Genomic DNA, 7,190 nt, shown 5'->3' with positions numbered 1-7,190 from the left:
AGAAACTTCGAACTTCAGTAACATTAGTCAGTCTAGGCCAATTCACCACTGCTTCAATCTTCTGTGGGTCAACTGAGATGTTATCCTTACTAATCACGTGTTCCAAAAACATTACATTATCAAGCCAAAATTCACACTTTGTTAGTTTTGCATACAGTTTCTGTTCTCTTAAGGTCTGTAAAGCAATTCTCAAATGACGTTCATGTTCTTCCTTACTCTTGGAATAAATCAAAATGTCATCTATAAAAACAACCACAATTTCATCGAGGAATGGTTTGAAAATTCTGTTCATAAGGTCCATAAATGCAGCAGGCGCATTAGTAACTCCGAAAGGCATAACAAGAAATTCATAATGTCCGTACCTCGTTCGAAAGGCAGTCTTTTCAATGTCCTCTATTTTGACTTTCAACTGGTGGTATCTGGATCTAAGGTCAATTTTGGAGAAAACTTGAGTACCCTGTAATTGGTCAAATAAATCATCAATACGAGGCTGTGGGTATTTGTTTTTCACTGTTACCTTGTTCAATTCACGGTAATCAATGTAGAGTCTTAGCGAGCCGTCTTTCTTTTTCACAAATAGAATTGGTGTGCCCCACGGTGAAGTACTGGGCCTGATGAACTTCTTATCTAACAATTCTTATAGCTGAATTTTCAGTTCTTTCAATTCGGTAGGTGTTATTCTGTACGGAGCTTTAGAAACTGGTTGTGTACCCGGTAACACTTCAACAGTGAACTCTATCTCCCTATCAATCAAATCCCCTGGCAGATCATCTGGAAAAATATCTGGGAATTCTCTGACTATAGGAATACTATCCACATTGGCTTTAGTATCAGCAGGTACAGTCAATATGCAACATAAATACCCTTTACACCCTTTTTTAATCAATTTAAAAGCTTTCATGGACGAAATCAGGTATGGGAGAGGTACTACACCAACTCCGTTAAATACAAATTTAGACAATCCAAGTGGACGAAAAATAACTTGTTTCGTTACACAGTTTATGGTAGCATGATATTTTGTTAACCACTCCATTCCCAAAATTACATCGAAATGATCGATATTCAAAGGCAGTAAATCAATATACAAAAGTACATCCCCAATAACAATCTCATATGCAGGATACACATAAGCACAAGTCATGGATCCCCCAGCAGGAAGATACAACTAACAAATAGTTCATGGGTTCCAGTGGTTTATTTAATTTTCGTGAAAAGGCATGCGAGACAAATGAATGTGTAGACCCCGAATCAATCAGAATATAAGCATTTTGGGCACAGATTGAGAGTATACCTGACACAACTATCTCAGTGTTCTGCACGTCTCCCGGTACAAGTGCAAACACCCGATCTTGCCTTAAAGGCTCCTTTCTAGTGGCTTTGGGGTTGGATTTTGGTGTAACAGTTGATGCTGCGGCACTAGCTGTAGCCTTACTATTGCCTTGAGATGTGGAAAGGAAATCTTTTACCATGTGGCCCACCTTGCCACACCTGTAACATGCACCAGAAATTCTATAGCAAACCAATTTATGCCTTTTGCCGCATTCGGGGCAGGGTGGTATGGAACCACTTCCCTGACTATTGACCTTGTATTTTGCTTTTTATTCAATAAGTTATTTTGGCCCTTTTTGAAATTCAAGCCTCGCCTCTTATCCCGTCATTCAGTTACCGGTGTCTTAGTTTGTTGCAATGCAGTGATATTTGCCTCGGCCATAATTGCTCGATCAAGGACGTCCACATATTTGAGCAGTTTCAGAACATTGATTCGATCAAGTATCTCTACATTAAGGTCGCCTTCAAACTTCCTGGCCTTTTTATAATCGGTATCAACCATGTGTGGTGCATATCGGGCGAGTTAAGTGAACGTAGATTCGTATTCTGCTACTGACATGGTATCTTGTTTCAACTGTTCAAATTCAGTCACCTTGCGGTCGTGGACACACTGGGGAAAGTATTTCTCAAAAAAAGATTCTTTAAACTGAGCCCAAGTCATAGCATTATTGGTGTCACGTACAAGCATCCACCACCGTCTAGTCTCTTCTTGTAAAGTAAAGGTAGCCAGCAATACCTTGTGTGCTTCAGAACATGGAAACACTTTGAACAATTTTTCAGTTTCTAGAACCCATGCTTCGGCCGTTAATGGTTCAAGGCCTCCTTGGAATGATGGTGGTTTCATTTTGTTGAACTTCTGTGTTAAAGCAATAACATCATCATGAATATTCTGTTTAGGTTGTACTGGAGGAAGTGGGGGCTGTTGGTTCTGTTGTTGTCTCAAGGCCTCAGTCAACAGTTCAACCGTTCTTTCTAACCTTGCCAGTCTTGCCTCAGATGATTCAGATTCATCGGTATTTCTTGCATTCTCCATTTCATTATAGGCAATATGGTAATAATAAACATAGGAAGTTGCATACTTAAACACATTAGCACATTAGCACATATATTCATATCATGGCCATACACACTTTCTCATGTTCATGCAATGCCCTAATTACTTTTCTAGGACATCCTATGGCTCATTTGGACACGTGTGTACGGTATAACTCGTGTTCTGATATCGCTCTAATACCAATCTGTCATGACCTAAACCCACTCCCTATGGGTTTAGCATCGCAACCAGCCATTAATCCGTGATTACCAAAGGCCTACTTAACAGTAGATACAGTAATACAGAGTAAGGGGCTGGCGGAAGCCAAACAGTAAATAAAAGATGTCTAATGAGCTGTGAAAACCTGAATGCAAAAAGACTTTTATGTATAAGCCACATTCATAACCAAAACATATATACATACGTCATATAATCAAACATCCAGGTTAGGGACCAAGTCCCTTCACCATAACTGTACATTCGAAACTTATTTAGTCAGTACAAAACAGAGACAGAAGGGTGATTCTGAACACCCTAAAATAGCCTTAGCTTGAACGAACTCGGAACCTCGAAGTGAGGCACGATGGTTGGCTTGACAAAACGAGAGCTTAACTTGACACTCCTAGCTTCGGTCCGGTGTCTGGACACCTACATATAAATATAAACAGTGAGCTAAAGCCCAGTGAATAACATATGCGTAAAGGGGTTAAGAATGAATGTCCTTTCATTAATTAAAACAGTCACTTGCATCAGTAAATCAGTTATTCAATCAGTGGCTCCTATTTCATGCCAAATCAACCATTTAGAAATCATAACAGTCATACGTGGTTCGTCCAATAGCAAAACAGTACAGCAGGTCTTAATAGACCGAACAGTTAGTTGATGGCCATCAGAATAGTAAACAGTAATTGTTCCAAACATTGAAACTGACAGAGATCTCTGTAATAGTAGCAGTAACAGTACAGTAACAATAGCAGTAACAGTAAGTTGCTATTGATGCCACGAGTATAGTTTACAAATAGGACAAACATTCATTCAGTAAGTAATGTCATTTCAAAAAGCGGTACAGTCAATTGTTCAGAAATAATTATAATTGAACGTATATTTACTACATTGTTACTCACAGAGCATTGGGCTAAAGACAGGCTAGTCAGTGTCCTCGGGTGCCAACCCTACACAGTTACAGAATGAACACACACTAAGTCACACGCTTGGGATTAATAACTTAGCCCCTTAACTTGACTCGGTGTGGTTCTATAACATTATACTCATTAAAATGCCTTAAACATAGCCTAGGAATGCCTAGGATGGAATGAGGATGCAAAAATGTACTTTAAAACACTTTTCAATTTTTTTTGCTGAAACAGGAGTCTCGCTTGAGCGTGGCTTTCTACGCTCGAGCGAGCTTACCAAAACAGAGGGGTCGCTCGAGCGTGGACTCCCTCGCTCAAGCGGTCTGTAAAAATGCAAAAAATACTGGTTGTTGAAATTCTCCGCTCGATGCTCGCTCGAGCGTGAGACACAGCTCTTCGCTCGAGCGTAGGCCTCGTCACTCGAGCGTGCGTCTGCATGCACAAAAACCTAAGAGCTTACAATCTACGCTCGAGCCAGCATTCCGTCACTCGAGCGGGGCTCTGAACAAAAAGATGGTCGCTCAAGTAAGGAATCCGTCACTCGAGCGTGGAAGCCAAAATCTGGAATTCCCATATTTGCTCCTAAAGCTCAAACCAAGAATTAAACTTATAAAAACTCAACCTTTTGGGCCAATTTTCTGGAAAACTTGAAAACTCATACTACAACACGTTTTGAAGATCAATTTTGTAAAATCAAGCCCAAATGCGAGACAATTGAACACAATTTTGAATGAAACTTGAAGAATAATGCAAGAACATCACATGCATGAGTTCCTATGGATTCCAATGCTCCAAAACATGGTCAAATGCAAGATTAAACTCTAAGACATGGTGAATTCATGGATTACAACCAAAATATGGACATGCATGTGGAAATTCTCATGTAAATGATCTCAAAACTCAATGATATGGACATGCATGCACACATTGCTACTCAATTCAACTCTTTAGGCTATAACTTGATTCTAATCTCTAATATTTCCATAAACCATGCAAGAAACAACTCAAATTCAAGTTTAAGAGGGTGAGTGTCCTACCTTAGGTCTTGAATTCCAAGTATGCTAGCTCAATTTTGCAAATCTTCTTCAATTCCTCTAAATTCAAACAAAATTCTTGTTGAACTCAAATTTTCTTCCAACTCTCTCTCTCTCTCGTTTTGGTCTTGAAGGTGGATGAATAATGGTATGTCAAAATGTGAATTAAGCTCCAAACAAAGTTTTAACAAAGTGACCCACTTCAATGGCAAAAATGTAATAAACTCTAACTAATATAATTTAACATTATTTAATCTAATTAATCATTCCAAATCAAATTTTAATTAAACCTACCATAAAATCACAAAAATCCTAATTAGCATAAAATACTAATCAATTTCTGGATCGATCGCCGATAAGGCTTTCAATTTGCAATTCGAAATAAAAACACGGACAGATCATTCAGTAATCAAACAGATAGAAATGCATTTAAAGCAACACACTCATGCAAACAGATTAGGATTTCATTCTAATTAATTACTTATCATGTTCAATCACAGTTTAACACTAATCAGAGGTGAGGGTTGTCACACCCTCACTCTTAGTCAAAAAAGCAAAAGTTTGCTCCTTTGGTTGGCTAGAATGTGTGAACAAGGCTGAGTTCCCACCTTCATTTGGAGAGGATCCAACTGCTCCTTCCCTGCCTCCAATCCTAACTGGATTAAAGAACTGAAACTCACAGTCTTCGAGAGCCAACATTTTGCTCCCTACCAAGCCTCAGTTCTTCATACTTCTTACCAACAGTATAGAGTCCAGACTTTGCTTGCCGCTTTCTCTTATTTATCCTTCGAGGTCCTTCAAGATGATATTCCTCACAAGAACTTATTGTGGTCTTGTGATATTATCTCTCGAAGCCACATCCATAACCCTATAGCCCAGACAGAGCTTTATACTTTCTTAGATCAACTTCCTCTTTTACTCAACTGGCACACAAATGCTTCCATTACCAGTGGATTGCTGGGGGAAACCTCTACTACTCGTATTCAAATTCAGTATGAGGCAAAGAATCTTTTTGAAGAATATGAGAACTTCAAGAACCAAGACTTAGAGTTTGGGGAAGATGCCACTATGGATGAAGCACATAGGGAAAGAGAAATGGATGAAATGGAGAAAGCTCTCACACAAATAGAATTTGAAATGAAGGCCCAACAACTCTTCCTCCAATTAAGAGCCCACCAGTTAGATAGACCTAATTTAGGTAGGATAGAAAATAGGTTAAAAAAATAGTATATATTTATTGAATTTTGCTGGACAAAGTTTCATGATCTTGTGACTTTGTCCATTTCTTACTTTTATGAAATCGAGAATGTAACCAAGTAGGTGTTCCGAATGTAAATATTGCATATAAATAAAACTGAGCTCTTCAAATATCATCTGTCATGATCTGGTTTTATATTCCAATTGTATGATCAATTGCATGGCGAATATGGCTTTATGCCTTACTCTATTTGTGTAATCTGTGAATAACAGCTTCGAAGCAACCAACTTACTTTGATGTGTGGCTTTTAGTGCTTCGAAGCATGGATTTTTTCATAGGAGCGTCCATATTTGACTTAAGGTTTTCATGCTCCAATCATCTAGTTGACCTAAACTGTATAAATCACAGTTTCGAATTAACCAATCTTGCTTTAAAGTACTTACTTATTTCAGAATTCACGACTCTAAACAAGATAAGCATTCTAAAGACTCTTTCGAAGGACATCACCTTGCAAAGACAATCTAGGAGTATGCTTATAAACCCTTCAATGAAAACAAACCTCAACTATAATTTCGTTTAAGGCCTAAAATGGCTTCGAAACCAACTATAGGTTTTCGAAGCCAAGTTGAGTCTTTGAAATAAATTTCCCTCCCAAACTTACTCTTTGAAAGAGACTATGGCTTGGGACCTGTTGAGTTCTAAAACTAAAGTTTTCATTACACATGAGTCAAAAATCCATCAAATCATTTATTTAGGGTTTGCTTGACCCGTTAGGCTAATTGGGTATTTTGGATAGAAAGGTTTAAAACCCCTTTTTCTCACATTTTTAACCTACTCACTTGTCCAAAAACAAACATTTCACTGCTATTGCTCTTGACTGCAATTTTCTACTCTTTTCATACTCAAACTCTTTGCTTCGCCTTTGTCCTTTCACCAATGGCTTCTTCCTCTCTGAAAGTTCTAGTTGTTGAGTGTGTGAGCCTGTTCGTAGCTTTAAGAAGAATCATTAATGAAGAATATGAGAAGTACAGAGCTGGTGAACAAAGCACTGTTGATGGATGCATACTCATTCCCCGTCGCCATGTTCAAGGGGAGTTTGTGCTTGGACTCATTTTCAAGGAAGCCCCTGTTCAGTTTCCTGCCATATACCCGTGTCTAGAAGATCACTACCTCCTTTACGAGAGTGGCCTTGATTAGGGAAGCTAGAGAATAAACCATCCCCATTGCTGCCGGCCTACATTGAGACCAGAATGGGAGGAATGGTATGATTGAGTTGTCCTGGTTAGGATGTTGGACCTTCAAGAATCCTGCTTTCTCAACGCTCTTCAACTAGCCAGGTTTCCTATTTCTGAAGACCCTTTCCTTATACATGTTGCACTCTGTTATTGGAATCCATCTTTCAATTTTTTCCAATTGCGATGTGACATGATGGCCCCTACTGTTCTTGATATATGCCACCTCCT

This window comes from Camellia sinensis, chromosome 6 (genome assembly GCF_055761805.1).
Source record: "Camellia sinensis isolate YWXY chromosome 6, ASM5576180v1, whole genome shotgun sequence".
Taxonomy (NCBI): Eukaryota; Viridiplantae; Streptophyta; class Magnoliopsida; order Ericales; family Theaceae; genus Camellia; species Camellia sinensis.
The sequence above is the reverse complement of the archived record's forward strand: the minus strand, read 5'-3'. Positions refer to the sequence as shown.